Consider the following 17,070-nt stretch of genomic DNA (forward strand, 5'->3'; position numbering starts at 1 on the left):
CTTCCGGATCCACACCAACCCCAACACCACCCTCAGAGGAACACTCATTTACAGACCCCCTGGACCCCCGGGCTCAGTTCAGCGACTCCATCGCCGACCTCGCCTGCACCCACGCACCCACGCACTCGCTTCCACGGACTACATCCTCCTCGGGGACCTGAACTTCCACCTCGAGAACAACAACAACGCCAACTCCGCCACCCAGATCGACAATCTCACCAACCTCGGCCTCAAACAACTTGTCACCATACCCACCCACGCCGCCGGCCACACGCTGGACCCCGTCTTCTCCACAGGCACCCACGTCACCTTCAACTACACCACTGAACACCACTGGACCGACCACCTCTGCATTTATTTCACCTTCTCGAAACCAATCACTCACCACCGCATCCAACAGCTGCCTGGCCGTTGGTGGAGCAAAGTCACCGAAGACCGGCTGATCACCACCCTTGCCCAAAACCCACCCACCAACCCAAATGCCGCAGCCCGCAACCTCAGACAGTGGATCGACGATTGCGCCAACACCCTCGCCCCACTCAAGAAACCCTCCAACAACCACTCCAGCAAGAGAGCCACCTGGTTCACTGACAAGCTCCAGACCTCCAAACGCACATGCTGGACACTGGAGAAAATATGGCTCCATGAACACACACCGGACAACCACTCAGCCCAAAAGGACGCCACCCGCAGACATCACCACCTCATCAGATTAGCCAAGAGATCCTCCTTCAAAGACCGCTTGGACAACAATGCACACAACAGCAAAGAGCTCTTCAGCATCGTAAAGGAACTCTCCAACCCCAGCCCCAACGGTATCCCGCCCTCACAAGAACTGTGCGACTCACTAGCCATCTTCTCCCACTGCTAGATCGCTGACATCCACGACAGCTTCAACACCACAACTGCCCCGACTACGCCAGAGTCCACCTTCCCTGCGAACACCACCAGCGCCATTCGCCTGACCTCCTGGTCCAACGTCAACGACGATGAGACACGCAAGGTCTTGAACTCAATCCACTCAGGATCTCCGTCAGACCGTGCCCACACCAGGTATTCAACAAAGCAGACGCAGCCATCGCACCCCAACTACGGAAGGTCATCAACATCTCCTTCGAAACAGCGACATGCTGGAAGCATGCCAAAATCAACGCCCTCCTCAAGAAGCCCAAGGCGGACCCCAAGGACCTCAAGAACTTCAGGCCCATTTCCCTGCTCCCGTTCTCAGCAAAGGTCATCGAGAAAATCGCCAACAGGCAACTGGTCCGCCACCTGGAAGACAGCAACATCTTGGACCTGTCCCAGTCCGGATTCAGACGAAACCACAGCACTGACACAGCCCTCATTGCCGCCACAGACGACATCAGGCGCCAACTAGACACCGGCGAAACATCAGCCCTCATCCTCCTGGACCTGTCGGCAGCCTTCGACACGGTCTGCCATCGCACTCTAAAGATACGCCTCCTAGAAGCCGGAATCCAAGAGAAGGCCCTAGACTGGACCATGTCCTTCCTCTCCGGCAGAACCTAAAGCGTTTTCCTCCCACCCTTCCGATCCGAAGCCACCGACATCATCTGCGGCGTCCCCCAGGGCTCATCCCTCTGCCCGACGCTGTTCAACATCTACATGGCCCCCCTCACACAAGTGGCTCACCAGCACGACCTCAACATCCTCTCCTATGCCAACAACACCCAGCTCATCCTCTTACTCACCAAGGACCCTCACACCGCCAAAACCAACCTCCACGAGGGAATGAAGGGCGTCGCTGATTGGATGAGGAGCAGCCGTCTGAAGATGCACTCAGACAAGACGGAGGTACTCATCCTCAGACCCATCCCCTCAGCCTGGGACGACTCCTGGTGGCCGACCACACTGGAAACAGCACTAACACCCACCGACCATGCACGCAACCTAGGATTCATCCTTGACTCCTCCCTCTCCATGACTAAGCAGGTCAGCGCCGTCTCTCCTCCTCCTGCTACAACACCCTCTGCATGCTCCGCAGGATCTACAAGTGGATCCTGACCGAAACAAGAAGAACGGTGACACAGGCCCTCGATAGCAGCAGACTGGACTACAGCAATGCACTCTACGCAGGAATCCCAGCCAAACACCTACAACGACTACAATGCATCCAAAACGCCTCCGCCCGACTGATCGGCAATGTCCCTCGCCGCAGCCTCATCACCCACCCCCTGAGAGACCTACACTGGCTCCCCGTCGACAAGAGGATCACCTTCAAGCTCCTCACCCACGCACACAAAGCACTCCACAACGCCGGACCAGCCTACCTGAAAAGCAGACTCAGCTTCCACACCCCCACCTGCCAGCTCCGCTCTGCCAGCCTCGCCCACGCTGCTGTCCCCCCCATCCAGCGACCGTCCTCCGGCAGCAGATCCTTCTCCTACCTCGCCGCCAAGACCTGGAACTCCCTACCCACATACAGCAGACCCAAGACCTACTCACCTTCAGAAGACTCCTCAAGACCTGGCTCTTCGAGCAGTAACAGCAACCCCTCCCATCTGCGCCTTGAGACCCTTATGGGTAAGTAGCACACTCTATAAGTACTCTGATTGCTTGATTCATTGATTGATTGATTGAAGTGTAATGAGGGATTTTAATATGGCTTTGTATGTGTCCATCATCTGAATATGGCTAATTGCTCCTAAGTAACCATTTATTGAGTGGAAGTACACTCATCCTTATATAACATAAGGTAAAAAGAATGCAAACGCTCCATGATTATAGTTGTGCCTCTAATTTCTATAATGTGAGTATGTAGAAAAATCTTAACATTATTGTTGACTCGTTCCGTATATCACACAGATTCTTGCTACTTTCAAAACAGCATAATGTGCAAAGCACCTGCCTTTATTGCCTTCTCAGACAGTTGCTTTTAAGCAACGTCTTTACTGCTACTTATTTGTCATATTCAGTTGCTTCCTGTGAATCAGTGCATTGAGGGGCATATGTACAAGCCCCTATCGCCATCACAACGTCACTTTTTCTGACGCTGTGGTGGCGATAGGGGCTTAGCCTTAGTTACAAGGAAGCATTAAGCCACTTATCATGGCTTAACACTAGCTTGTAAATAAGGCCCCCTTCCATGCTTAGGTTAGCGTGAAAGGGGTGGCAGTGTGTGTTGCGGTGGGCAGACCAGGGAAAACCTGGCGAAAAAAGGAGAAATGCATTTTCTCGTTTTTGCTTTTTCCATGTGTGTTGCCTTGAGCAGCTCACATGGAAAAAGCAAACTGCCATGGATTGTTTATGTACAGGAAAATCTTCCATTCCTGTACATAAACAATCAGTGAAGAAAGTGCCACTTTGTGACTTTCATGTGTGCTACATGAAGCAGCACGCATACAAGTGACAAAATGGCATTTTAGGATTGTTTATGTTCAGGAAAGGACACCTTCCTACACATAAACAATCCTCCCCTGCATGCAGACACCCTTGCACTATGGTGGAAGGGTACCTGCATTGGCGCTACACTGCTAGGTGTAGCGCCAGTGCAGGGGGAAACAGAAGGGTGCAGCCTTGCGTTTCTAAAGTGGTGGAGTGAGGCGTTAAGCCATGACAGCATATGCCTCACTCTGCCACTTCTTCGTACATATGCCCCAGAGTGTCTTGTTCTGTCTACAATGCCTAATTAGAGTCCCTGTGTTTTTCTGTCTCAGATTTGGCAGGCACATCTCTCCCTCTGGATTGTTAAGTTGAGGTGGCACTACTGCCTTGAAAGACCCCTACACATTTTCTGCAGAGGCAGAGCCTTCATTTACTGTTATAAAGTCCCACAACATTTTGTTCATGTAAATTCAACAAGCAGGGTCCCAGAGAAAGTTAGAATCAAAAATCTGCTATGTTGGATTTGCCCGCTGAGCTGAATGTGCCGAGAAGAGTAAAGTGCTGAAGGATTGTGAACTGAATGTTTGCGAGGATGCAGCAGCATGGAAATATTTTGCAAAGGGGTATTGACAATCAAAATAATATCTATTGTCCAATTTTTTGTAAGTGAACTTGAATAATAAGTGAAACTTGTTAAAGCAGGAGAGCAATAGCGCTATCCATCCATGAGACCAAATAACCTCATAATGTGAAGAATGGTAGCACCAGATTGACTCTTTCACGCCACTCTAACTGAGCCAGATTTATGAACATGGGGTGTTATATAAGTAAGCTGTTATCATCAAGATTGCAAGTCCCACCCATAAAGGTATCTCTGAAAGTATATTTTGAAACACATCAGGTTCCTCTCCATTGGATGCATTCACAAAACAAGTGATAAGTGACTGTCCAGATTCACTAATTATAGCAATAAGCAACTGCCCCCTCCGACCGGATTACAATTCAAGCACTGTGGCCTATTATTCTTGTCTAATAAAGCAACCCCGCCCCCAAATCATGGTATAGACTGTTTACTACTGAAAATAGGTTTCCGTAACTTTTCAGTTTTTGTATACGCATCCCCTAGAAAAATGGTAGCATTAAGAAAAACATGCTGTGTTTAAAAGCAATCACAGACATGCGGGGGAAGACTTACAAGTCCCTTGCGCCTCTTTTACGCCGCTGTTGCGTCACTTTTGTGATGCAGCGGTGGTGCAAATGATGCGCCATGGTGCAGGGTATTCACAACGTGATGCATCTGGGAGATTCGTCACGTTGTAAAGCCCTGCGCCGTAAGGAGGCGTTAAGGCGCAGGGGGGGGGGGGGGGGGGGGGTTGGGGGGCTTTCCTGCCCAGGAACGCCTCCTAAAAGTGGCTGAGTGAAATCTACAAGATTTCACTCAGTCACTTTTAGGCCAATGCTGCGTCAAAACCCTACGCCTGCTTGAAACAGGCGTAAGGCTTGACGCAGCATTGGACAGATAGGGCCCACCAGAGCATTGCTGGAGCTGCGTCGCACTTGCAACGCAACTGCAGCAATGTGCTGCCTTTACGGCACAGATGCGTCGCGCATCTGTGCAGTTTTTGCCCCAAGGTGCGCTGCTCTGTAAATGCGGCGCACCATGGGTGGCGGAGCTGCGCTCACAATAACTGGCGCATCCCTGGGGATACGCCAGTTATTGTATATCTGCCCCGCGGTCTTCTAACCCCAGAAGGCAATAATCCCTGTGATTCCTTGTCCACCAAGCTGTTGTTCTGTATATCTAAATTCAGCAATGTATGTATTATGTTTTTCGCATGAATCAGTATTTGATTGCGCTGGTGAATTTATTAGATATTCACAAATATTCCAATTTTTTTTCTAGCTGTTATTCTTTGCTTTTACAACAATATCTGTGTAGAGCATGGTTTTAGCTATATAAAACTATTCATCATATCAAAATTCACTCAACGTTTTATGTGCACCTATCTGTGGCTTTAAAACTACAATAAACTAGACCTTAAAAACTCCAGAATTTTTATCTAAACATTGCCTGTTTAGAAATTATTGATATATAATTAAGTCACAGTCGTCTTGTAGTCCTTATTCCACATTAAGTCTTGGTTGCATGAACCAGGAATTTAGCAATTTGAAGTTTGGCAAATTTTTATTGCACATCATATTTTGGTTCAGAGTTAGGCAACATTAGTCATTCAGGTAGGGTGTAATGAAGTACATATTTTTAAAATCATAACATGTTCTATAAGAGATGCTGTTTGGTCAGTGCACACCTGCAGCAGGTGCAGTACGTTATTTATTCCTACAAAAATCATTTTATAAAAACAGTGTTTTATATCTCTGCACAGTGACATGATGTCAGTCAACAGACACTATAAAACACAGGGTGACAAACCACAATCGTCCGTCAGTCATGTCAGGCAAAGAACGAAAATGATTAGAACATGCACACGTAGAATGTGTAAAGCAACATATGTCGTTGGCAGAGATCATTCAATCTGCAAAAAACCTACTTCAATTTAATAAACACTGACTCTTGAGATATACATGGGCTACATAAAGGATGCATGTAAAGGACATTAACACCAATAATATGACCTCAAAAACCAAACTTTCGATTCAGGGGCTTGAGAAAGCTATTGCATTTTGTATAGTAAAAGAACAGCTTGACACTATTCAGGCTCCATGATTGTGCTGTCAATAAAGTGTAACATGTTTGGGATTTCCAAATCCAAAGTGTCGGAAACATAATTATCAGTGCTAGACTGGACTATAAGAAAACCAGGCAGCTCCAGATGGGCTGGTCTAAAAATTGTGGTTCCTAGGTTGAAGCAAATACCCAACCAGTTTCTAGCTGAGAAAGGGGAAGAGAGTAGTTTGATAATGCCAACACATAAAAAGAAATTGCAGGGCAAGTCATACCGGCTTTCCTCCTCTTGAATTTTACTACAGCATAGAGTTCGGTAGTGCATAATTATACACAGTTTTGCTCTAAAATTATGCTGTGCTGAAAGCTTTTGTACCTGCCAGGTAAACGTTTATGAATCTCTTTCAGGAAAAGCGTGAGCCATTTTCGAATTTAAATGTAGGATAATGGCTGAAAATAGATTACCAAACGAGAACCTTTCATTTTATTGCTTCCATTTCTTTTTTACTGAACAGAACACCATTTAAAGATGTGCAGAGTGGTAATTCTTAATTTATTTATTTATTTATTTTAAACATTTCTAAAGCGCACATATACCCGTGGGTGTCTCGGCGCTGCGACTTAAGCTAGCGATCTCATGTTGATCATGGTGTCTCCTTTGAAAAAGGCTGTCCTGGACGGTTATTGATCAAATAGCCATGTTTTTACAAGTTTTCTGAATAGAATTAACGATGGGGCCGATTTTAGTTCCATTGGAAGCGTGTTCCAGAGTTTGGCTGCAGAGTTAATGAAGCATCGATCGCCCCATTTAACAGTCCTAGTTCGTGGCACGACCAGAAGAAGTCTCTGTTCCGATCGAAGAGATCTTTTCGGGAGGTAGCGACATAGTTTCTGTTTAAGAAACGCTGGGCCCTGACCCTTGAGGGCTTTATAGGTGAGACACAAGGTTTTGAATCTAATGCGATTCCTCACCGTTAACCAATGGAGGTTTCTTATTGCCTGTTTGGTAGAGTGAAATTTGGGGATGCCTGCTAGCAGCCTCGCCGCAGCATTTTGAATCAGCTGCAATTTGGCCACCACCTTTACCTGCGCGTTCAGAAAGAGTCCATTACAGTAGTCAATGGACGAAAGCACTAAGGAGGTCACCACCGTTTTCCTTGTGCTTTCGGGTAGAAATGGGAGGATTTTTCTAATGATCCTAAGCTTGTAAAAAGCAGAGGACGCTACCTGGTTGGCATGGTTAGCGAAGCTGAGGTTGTCGTCAAAGACAATTCCCAGATTCCTAACTTTGTGTACCAGCTCCGGGGGGGCTCCAAGCGAAGTTGGCCACCATTTATCGGACCAGTGTGGGGATAGTTTTCCAAAGATCATTACCTCCGTTTTATCCGAATTGAGGCGCAGACAGTTCTCGGCCATCCAATCCTTAATAGCTATCATACCTTCCTGGAAGCTGGCAGATACTTCTTCACCGTCATTCTTGATCGCGATCACCAGCTGGGTGTCGTCGGCGTAAGATGTAAGGCTCATCCGGTAGTTCTTAATTACCCTAGCTAAGTCCGACACATAGATGTTAAAAAGTGTCGGACTTAGGGATGAGCCCTGCGGGACGCCACATGGGAGGGCGAGCTCGGTGGATTGGAATACGCCCAAAGTCACTGCCTGCGTCCTGTTCGACAGGAAAGAGGCTAAGAGCTCTTTGGCCAGTGAGCAGATACCCATCTCTTCGACACGGTCAATCAGAACCGTATGATTGACCGTGTCGAAGGCTGCCGAGAGATCTAGTAGGACCAATATCGCTGTTCCTCCTTGGTCTTTGATGGTTCTAATATCATCGGCAGCCTTTATGAGAGCGGTCTCGGTCCCATGAAGTTTACGAAATCCGAACTGGGATTCGTCCAGGAGATTGTTCTGTTCGATATACTCGGCCAGTTGGCTGTTCATAGCTCTTTCCACAATTTTAGCCAGAAAAGGCAGGCTGGCAATAGGTCTGTAGTTTTTAAGGATTGTTTTCTCTAATCCGCTCTTTTTGAGGAGGGGTTTCAGTAGTGTATTTTTTAACTTGTCTGGGAAGATGCCCGAGTGGAACATGGCGTTACAGATAGGAGTGATAATTTCACTAGCCAAGTCACTTATTGGAGAAAGAATTTTAGGAGGGCAAGGATCTAAGGGAGAGCCGGTTTTTACCTGTCTCATGATATCTATTATCTCTTCCTTCGTCACGTCCCTGAATTTAGCAAATGAGCAATCCGGGATTTTTTTTGGTTGTATTGGTTGCTTATTGGTAATATTTGCGGTCACCGAAAATTCGGAATAAATGTCATTAACTTTTGAGTAGAAGAAGCTTGCCAGATTGTTACAAAATTCCTGTGTTTGGGGAGGACTCAAATCTAGCACTTTTCCTGACAAGGTCTTAACTACTTCAAACAGTTGTCGGCTTGAATTTTTCGCCTTTTCAATTTGTTGCTCGAAATATTTCTTTTTTTCCTCCTGAATCATGTTTTTGTAAATGGTTAGTTCATTTTTATACTTGGTTTTACTCATGTTGTCATAAGTTTTTCGCCATGTTCTTTCCTCCTGTCTACAGATCTGTTTTTGTTTTCTAAGGATCTCTGAAAACCACGGTGCAGAAGGCACTTGTCTATTTTTCGAAATAGTTTTTAGTGGGGCGTGCTTTTCCACTGCATTGCCTACCCAGTTAAGAAACTGATCAACTGCTTCAGTAGGATTGGGCTGGATTTCCGGGCGGGTATTAGTCAGAGACTTCCTGAAGGTATCATAGTTGATATCCTTCCACACTCGAAATTTGTTCTGGGAGGAAGCCTGTTTAGCAGGATTGATTCGTTTGCTCGGTAGGCGACACCCTATGGCATGATGATCTGTCCATGTCAATGGTAATATATTGGAAACCTCCAACTCATTGAAGTTAGAGATTATAGCATCCAGAGTATGTCCAGCTTCGTGGGTGGGTGCCTTTATGTGTTGGTTTAGACCCAAAGTGTGACATTCCGCTAGAAGGGCTTGGGTGTCAACATCCTCTGTCTTATCTAAATGGAAATTTAAGTCTCCCAACACAATAAAGTAATCCTCAATGGCTAGTGGTTCCATCCAGGAAGTGAAAGAGGAGAGAAACTCTGCACGAGGACCAGGAGGTCTATATATGAGAACTCCTTTCAAGGAATTAAACTCACACGCATCTAAATTCTACATGGCAAACTAGAGCACCCGGAAAAATCATATACTTTTCTGCTCACATTTTCCACCTTCTAAAAGCAGTGCAGTAATAGACCCAATATTTCTTCATTGTAGCATTTTGTTCCCGATTCAAGGTTTGTGATGGTCAAGTCTCAGGAAATAGGAACACAGAGACAAAGAAAATGCAGAATCAGGGGTACTATTCATAGTTTTAGGTAGGTGTCACAATGCTGAGGCTACATAAGTCTCAATATCCCTAACTTTAAAAAAATCTAAATATAATTTGTATCCTCACACCACAAATGTAACACTTTACCTGCCAAGGTGTTTGAAAACCCCTGTGCATGTTTTTTTCACAACTTTGTTATGTTATGTTTATGGAGTGGTGTGGCTCACTGGTTAGAGGCGGCAGACCCGGGAGCAGAAGTCGGCCTGGGACCAGGGTTCAACTCCCGACGCGGCAGGGTCGCGGACCTGGGTCAACGGACTCGATGATTCTCGCTTCGGTGCTTACTCTAACCAGCGGTCCCACTCAGCAACTCTGGGCATTAGCTTGCCTAATCTTCACAACGGCCCCATCAACGCCAGGGATGCCTGGCTCCACCTTGGGGACTCCCAGCAGGGACCGTCCCACAGGGAAAGCCAGGACGGGTTCCCCAGCGGTATACAGCGCCAGGACGGCGGCTGGCAACAGTGCGCTTTACAAGTAATACATTACATTACATGTTCATACATGTTCACCACTACTGACTTCCTCACAGTACAACGTGTACAGCTTTTTTCCACACTTGTTGATTCAACACAAATGTTGACATGCAATTGCTTTATGACAGCATTAATGAGCAATAATGGGATTTTAATTATATTTTTAACACAATTTCTCAATATTTTGTAGCATTTTTCAGCATTAATGAGCTTATACATCCTTTCAACGTATCTTCAATTATTGTTTTAGTTTTCATGATTTTCTATATTAATCATTACTTTTTGTTACATGAGAAAACCATTTTTATTCTCATCTATCTTCTGAACCAGGGGGCCAATTCACTAAGTACTTCATAAGTAACTAAAATAGTTCTGCAAGACTACTTTTTCATGTACTCATAAATGCTTTTGTGAACTGGCGCTCATAACTAATACATTAAATTAATACAATAAATTGTATAAATATATAAACAGCACCCCATCTAGATCCATTAAGAGGGCGGATCTCCAAAGAGTCAATATCCTCAAGTCAATTTCAACACAGTATAATAATTTTAATGCTGACATGGCCATTCCTAAATTGTCTAGATGAATCATATTCTGCCCTTTACTCAGGACTTTGGGAGAGAAATGTTTGAACATATAAATAACATGTTAAGTAAGGTCTACGTGTAGACTCCCCACAGATAATGTGATACCAAAGTTTTGCAAAGTTTGGAAATATTAGATTGTATGTTGCTGCAAGTTCCTGTGGTTTGTAAGTCTTCCAAGCCAATCATCATCAAACCAAAATTCTGGACAGATTTAATTTGGAAGTTTTTCATCTGGCATGTGTTTCATTTCGTGTCTGTGGAAATGGAAAACCTACAGGTGACTTCGACATGCCTGGAGCCTCCACATGCAGCAAATTATTCGCAATATTTATCTAGGTGTATCACTCCTGCTGATATTTTTGAGTATAAAGCACAAGAATTGCCTAAACCATACTTACTTAAATGAAAAAAGGTTTTTAGGTTAGAAAAATATTTATTACATTCCAACCAGGCATGCTTATTCAATGCCAATTATTTTAACTTTTGAAGTATCTTTTTTAACATTGATAGGCAGAAATGAAATGGACTGTACATTCAATATTTACATCACTGTACAATTGGTTTGATACACATAGAAACAAACAATGTCAAATAAAACATCAAACATCCTACAAAGAAATCAATACATAACAAAACTCCAATATCATATACATATAGAATCAATGAATGAAACAAATCGAAAGAATGGGGAATATGGTCAACTGAATGACTCGAAATTGATTATGTCTTGACTGGCTAATCCTAGTATTGTTTGTTAATAATGCTCTATTCCACCAAAGCTGCCGACGCGTTTCGAGACCAGGGCAAGCGTCCCTGGGCTCTCATCAGGGCTTTTATTCTTTGTGTCAGGCTCTTTTTATGGGGTGGAGAAGGTTTGTGGGACTTCTTGTCAGAGTGCGGGGAACCAAGGGGATCAATAGTTTTCTGTAGGCAGGCGATTTTATCTTGTGTCTGCTGCCAACCGGCGAGGAGGCTTGTAAAATATGACCAGCCGCGTTTATTTCATTGTAAATACTTCGTTATTCTTGAATTCAATGTGTTCCCAGCACTCGCGGTCCTTCTCCAAAAGCGCTTTCTCAGCAACTGTGTTCCTCGAGGTCTCAATCTCTGAGTTCAAAAATGGTTCTTGAGGCATTAGACTTCTCTTGATGTCAAGACATTGCAGGAAACTTATATGTAATTAAGATATATGTCTCCACTGGCACAACATAAAGCAACAGACATGCTTTAAACGGGGGAAATTCAGATTAATACAACCCCCTGAGGCGTGGTGGCAGCTGGTATGAACACCCTTGGCTCCCCCCACATGGTAATTACATAATGAATTAGAATAACGATGGGCATTACATGTTTTTTGAATGGATACTGTGTCTGGTTGGTCAGTTTTAACAGAAAACTGCTATTCTGTTTGTGTTTTTATTAGCCAATCCGCACCATAAAGTTTGCAGTCTAGTAAGGCGAATAATAAACCTTGCGCCCCAACGAAATTGCCACGACTTAGCAATGGCAATGAAACATGTTGGCCTTCTTTTACAGGGTTTGCAACATGCAGTGCTGTTAGTTTGAGTAAGCTCACAACTACGAATAAAGAGGGCAAGGTCAATTGTGAGTCTTACCTCAATTTTAATTGAAGGAGCACACTGTCCTTTACACATCACAGGGTTTTTGTTATTTTGAGTTAGTAAAAATTCTTTTTTCTACTCTTTCTATCTTCTTGCTGGACACGATTATGTTTTTCAAGTGAGCAGGCAATCAATGATGACAACCGTGCGCATGATGGTGAGGACCTGTCGGTATCCGACCTGGTGTTACGTACGTGAGGTGCCTACTGACTCTTTCACTTATTTTCATAAGTGTCCTTCACTCACATATTGGGCTTAAGGGTTTGTGTGGGTGAATTGTCTTATTGTTGATCTTCTATTTTAGGAAATGTGAATTGCTGAGGGTTCTAGGACTGGCCTTGACTAGATATGTTGTCAGAGATTAGTTGAAGGCAGATAGCTTCCCTTCATAAGCCTTTCCTCAGAAGAAATGTATTGCCCACCCTCTTAGAAGGCCAGGCCCTATTGTGTAGTATTGATTAATGTGTGGAGGGTGGCCTGGCCGGTTTAGTTCCCTCTTAAGCTCCTTGTTGTGGAGATATCCATTAAAAGACCTTCCTCTGCAGGTAGAAGCAAGGAAATATAGCAGGCTAATTCCATGGTCTTTGGGAACCATGCCTGGGATCGCCAGAAGGGAGCTACTAGTACCAGGGAACATTGCTTCTGTCTTACCTTCTGAAGTACCCCCTGGATCATTGCAAAGGGGGAAAGGTGTTAGCTCAGGCTCTTTTCCAGGGTTGCAGGAACGCATTGACCGTCTGAGCACCCAGGTCTGACATCCAGCTGAAGTACTTCGGTTGAAATGTCAACTTTCTTGCAAAGAGAGCCACCTCCAAAGTATCCCATAAGTGACAGAGACTTCTGAAGCATATCTCATCCAGCTCCCAGTCGCTGTAGTCTTGCAAGAACCCCGGGTTCCAATTAGCTACAATATTGCTTTTACCCTCTAAGTACTATGCTCTCAAGCTGATCTTGCATTCTAGACAGAACATCCAAATACTTTTGGCAAATACAACAAGACTGAGGATTTTGTACCCCCTAACGGATTATTATATGCCACTGCAGATACATTGTCCATTTATAACATGACAGTTCTGCCCTGCAGAGAGTGTTTGAAGCTCATTAGAGCATAGAGACCTGCTGTCAACTCCAGGTAATTTCTGCGATGAGGTCTCTCCATATAAGACTCATGTTTAATTTTAATTGTTTTAGTTCTATTTTGAGAACAACAAATTTCAAGCAAGACATTTGTTATAACAATAGACGGAAAAAGATTCATTACAAATTTAGAAACATTTTCAAAAATGTAAGCAGATTATGACCAATGTTCCCTCTAATTCATTTCCTCTGTGTGCGGCACTGGAGGGTCTCTGTGCGCTGCAACCATGGCTATGTGCGCCAGGAACCAAACCGCGCGTATCTGCGGCACCAAATGGCACTCAAAACGTTTACTTTAAAAAGTGAAAAGATGATGCATTTTCACACATACAGAGCCACAATAAGGGTCTTAAGGGCAGTTTGCAAATTTATTGTATTGCCTGTATTTTCATTGTGCTCTGACTGCTGTTGTCTGTCTTCCCTGCTGCCTGTACGTCGTCCATGCCCCGTTTTCTTCCCTCTGTTCCCCTCTCTATCCCCATGCTCTCTCTGCACGGTCTTTCCTTCTGTACTCCTCGCTGCCCATGTCTCTGCCCAGTTTTCCCTTCTGTTTCCCTCGCTGCACCCGGGCCTCTCTGCCCGTTCTGCCTTCTGTTCTTATCTGCCCCTATATTTCTGTATTATGCCTCTATGCCATTAGTTATTTGTGCCCGTCTGCCCTCTGTGCCACTCGTTTTTTTTCCCTTCTGCCCTCTGTTCCACTCGTTTTTTTGTGCCTTTCTGCCCTCTGTCCCACTCGTTTTTTGTGCTTTTATGCTCTCTGTCCCACTCATTTTTTGTGCCTTTCTTCCCTCTGTCCCAGTCTTTCTGCCCTCTGTCCCAATCGTTTTTTGTGCCTTTATGCTCTCTGTCACACTCGTTTTTTGTGCCTTTCTGCCCTCTATCCCAGTCTTTCTGCCCCCTGTCCCAATCGTTTTTTGTGCCTTTATGTCCTCTGTCACACTCGTTTTTGTGACTTTCTGCCCTCTGTCCCACTCGTTTTTTGTGCTTATCTGTCCACTGTCTGTGTCCCACTCGTTTTCTTGTGCCTTTCTGTCCTCTGTCTGTGTCCCACTCGTTTTTTTGTGCCTTTCTGTCCTATGTCTGTGTCCCACTCGTTTTTTTGTGCCTTTCTGTCCTCTGCAGCCCTGCCAAGTATCACGCATCATGCGTTAGACTAAGGCATTCCAGTGTGGTGATCTGCATCACCGCACTGAAATGCATTGTCACGCATAGCTGCTCAGAATGTGAACGTGTGCTATGAGCCCCTTTACATTGTTTTTATATTTTATTTGGTTTTTTTCTATGGTTCCACAGTGACATACCATACCTCTGAACCCCATGATGTTGACAAGTTTGTTTCATGCTTTTTTAGTTCCATTAGAAAAAACACACAATAAACAATTCACAGAATCTTTACATCAATCTTTATCGCTGATTGTTAGACTCAATATTTTTATTGACAATATGAGAACTGCTTTTTCCTCCCCTAAACTGACCCGTACCTATCCCGCAGCAAGCAACACAGAAAGAGATGCGTTGGCAGCCGGTTGCCACCATGTGGGGCCAGAAGAGCTTCACTGTTAGCACTGACACACACAGTCTTGCAAGAGGTCTCATGCGGTAAAAACAATATTGCTTTCCATAAATTCAAGCACGTAGTTTATTAAGTGACCGAGGTGCTCAAACACCTTCCCTCAACTGGCAACTACAACGTTCATCCGATAATATGGAACATTAGAACTCAGGTGGTTAGCCGATGCCTTAAAGGGGAATACACTACATATCATCCCCTTTGAAGAAACCGAGAAGAATAACTAAACTGTGAACAAACACGCGAGCATCTTAACATAAACATTTCAAATAGTCGCTAATCATATTTATTAGGGTTGAGCTGTGCTAGTAGTCAAGTCTTTGAAATACAGTGTCCTGGCTGGCTGTAATGTGTGCGTCTCACTCTCCTGAGGCTTTCCAATGCCTATGCTGTTTGCGGGTGCTCAGGAGTAAGCTGACTGCTGTCTATTTTAATATATGATATTTAGGCACCTGAGAAGATCGTGTTGGGGGACCTCATATCCTACTACAGGCTGAGTCCCATGTAGGACATAGAGAGCGGCGGGACTGTAGTCCAGACTGATGGTGGACAATGTATTGCCAGGGAGGAGCTAGGGGGACCAGTCGGCAAAAGGCTGGCTAAGGCAGAATCTGTTAACTGTTTTTCTGCCGGCTGACTGGTCAAATAGGTTAGCGCCCTTCCATTTCTGTTGCTTTGCAGTAGATTTAAGATCTTCTTCGAGTTTTTCGTTGCTCCAATGGATGTCATTTCTGAAATGTATAGGTTTCTCTTTTCTGCATTGCTTAATTTTGCCCACGAGAAAGTGTCACTCATTGTAGTTGAAACGTCACTCATAATTACCCTGAAATTATTCAAGAGTCACACACGGGGATCTGAAACCTTGGCAGCTATGCCTCTGCCTGTGTCCCACTCGTGCCTTTATGCCCTCTTGCCTTCTGTTCCGCTCGTTCCCCAGCGGCTGTGGCCTTTTGTTTAAATATTGCTGATAATCAGAGCCCCTTGACGGGCTCCGATTAACAGCAATACTTAAACAAAATGCCACAGTCTGCCCCGCACTTTACTAACAAAAGCGTAGACCCTTTCCAAACACAGCGCGAGCACACGCTGTGTTTGGAAAGTGTCTATGCTTTTGTTAGTAAAGCGCGGGGCAGACTGTGGCATTTTGTTTAAGTATTGCTGTTAATCGGAGCCCGTCAAGGGGCTCCGATTAACAGCAATATTTAAACAAAAGGCCACAGTCTGCCCCGCTCCCACACAGCCGCAAGCGTCATGATCCCCATCAACCCCCCACCTCCTTAACTGCATTCCTCACGCCCGCTCCACCGCAACCACTGAAAAAGTGCTCATGTTCGCGCCGCTCGCGTTTTAAAAGCAGCGAGCGGCGCGACCCTCTAGCAACGTCCTGTGTGCGCGCTCCACGCTAGGTGGTGCGCGCTGACTTGGGGGGAGGTGCGCGCGCGCGGCCTAGAGGGAACGGTGGTTATGACACACACATTCATCTGAGGGAGACTTAAAAAGCGAGATCAGACTCTGCACAGATGCACTGGTATATCCTAATTTGGATTATTTTTAAGTAGCGCCTTCTTGCCTCAACCAATGTTGAGTACGGGCAAACCATCAAAACAGGCTTCAGATCTGCACTCCTCCATTGCAGAGATTACATAAACTGGTAGCATTTTCTTTATGGATCCATTTGAGAGTCAATTAATTAAAAGGGAGTATGCCAGGCCACAATAAAATGATACATCGCTGAATTCCATGCCTTAAGGAAAAGTGGAGATATTGTTGCACCTGTTTATATTCAATTGATTCTGCATAGGGTTCATAATGATGCAGTTTAGAGCAGTGCAAAGTGTCCAATTTGAAGCTGATCCTCAGCGTCAGATGTTTTAGGAAAAGCTTCAATTGGGATGGAGTCCATGATTTTCAGGAGTACACTTGTGCATTTTGATAACTTAAAAGCAATAATAAGGTTTTGGCTAAAAATATATTTTGTGGATTCGGGCTTGAATGTCTCAATTTTTAGTAAAAATATAAAGGTGTCTTGGTCTGTGTGTAAAAGTTTGTAGGCCCATCTTAAAATATTGGTGATGGCTCTGGCGAAAGCGCCGACTAGAGAAAATTCCAAATGCAGTACTAGTACCGGGACAGCTTGTTGGACCTTAACCAATTTTCAAAGGATTTTCCCTTCTTTGGTTTTTATTTAATGCCAGTGGGTAATTGGAATATATTCCAGCG

Source organism: Lissotriton vulgaris, chromosome 3_1, assembly GCF_964263255.1.
Source record: "Lissotriton vulgaris chromosome 3_1, aLisVul1.2, whole genome shotgun sequence".
In the NCBI taxonomy this organism is placed as follows: Eukaryota; Metazoa; Chordata; class Amphibia; order Caudata; family Salamandridae; genus Lissotriton; species Lissotriton vulgaris.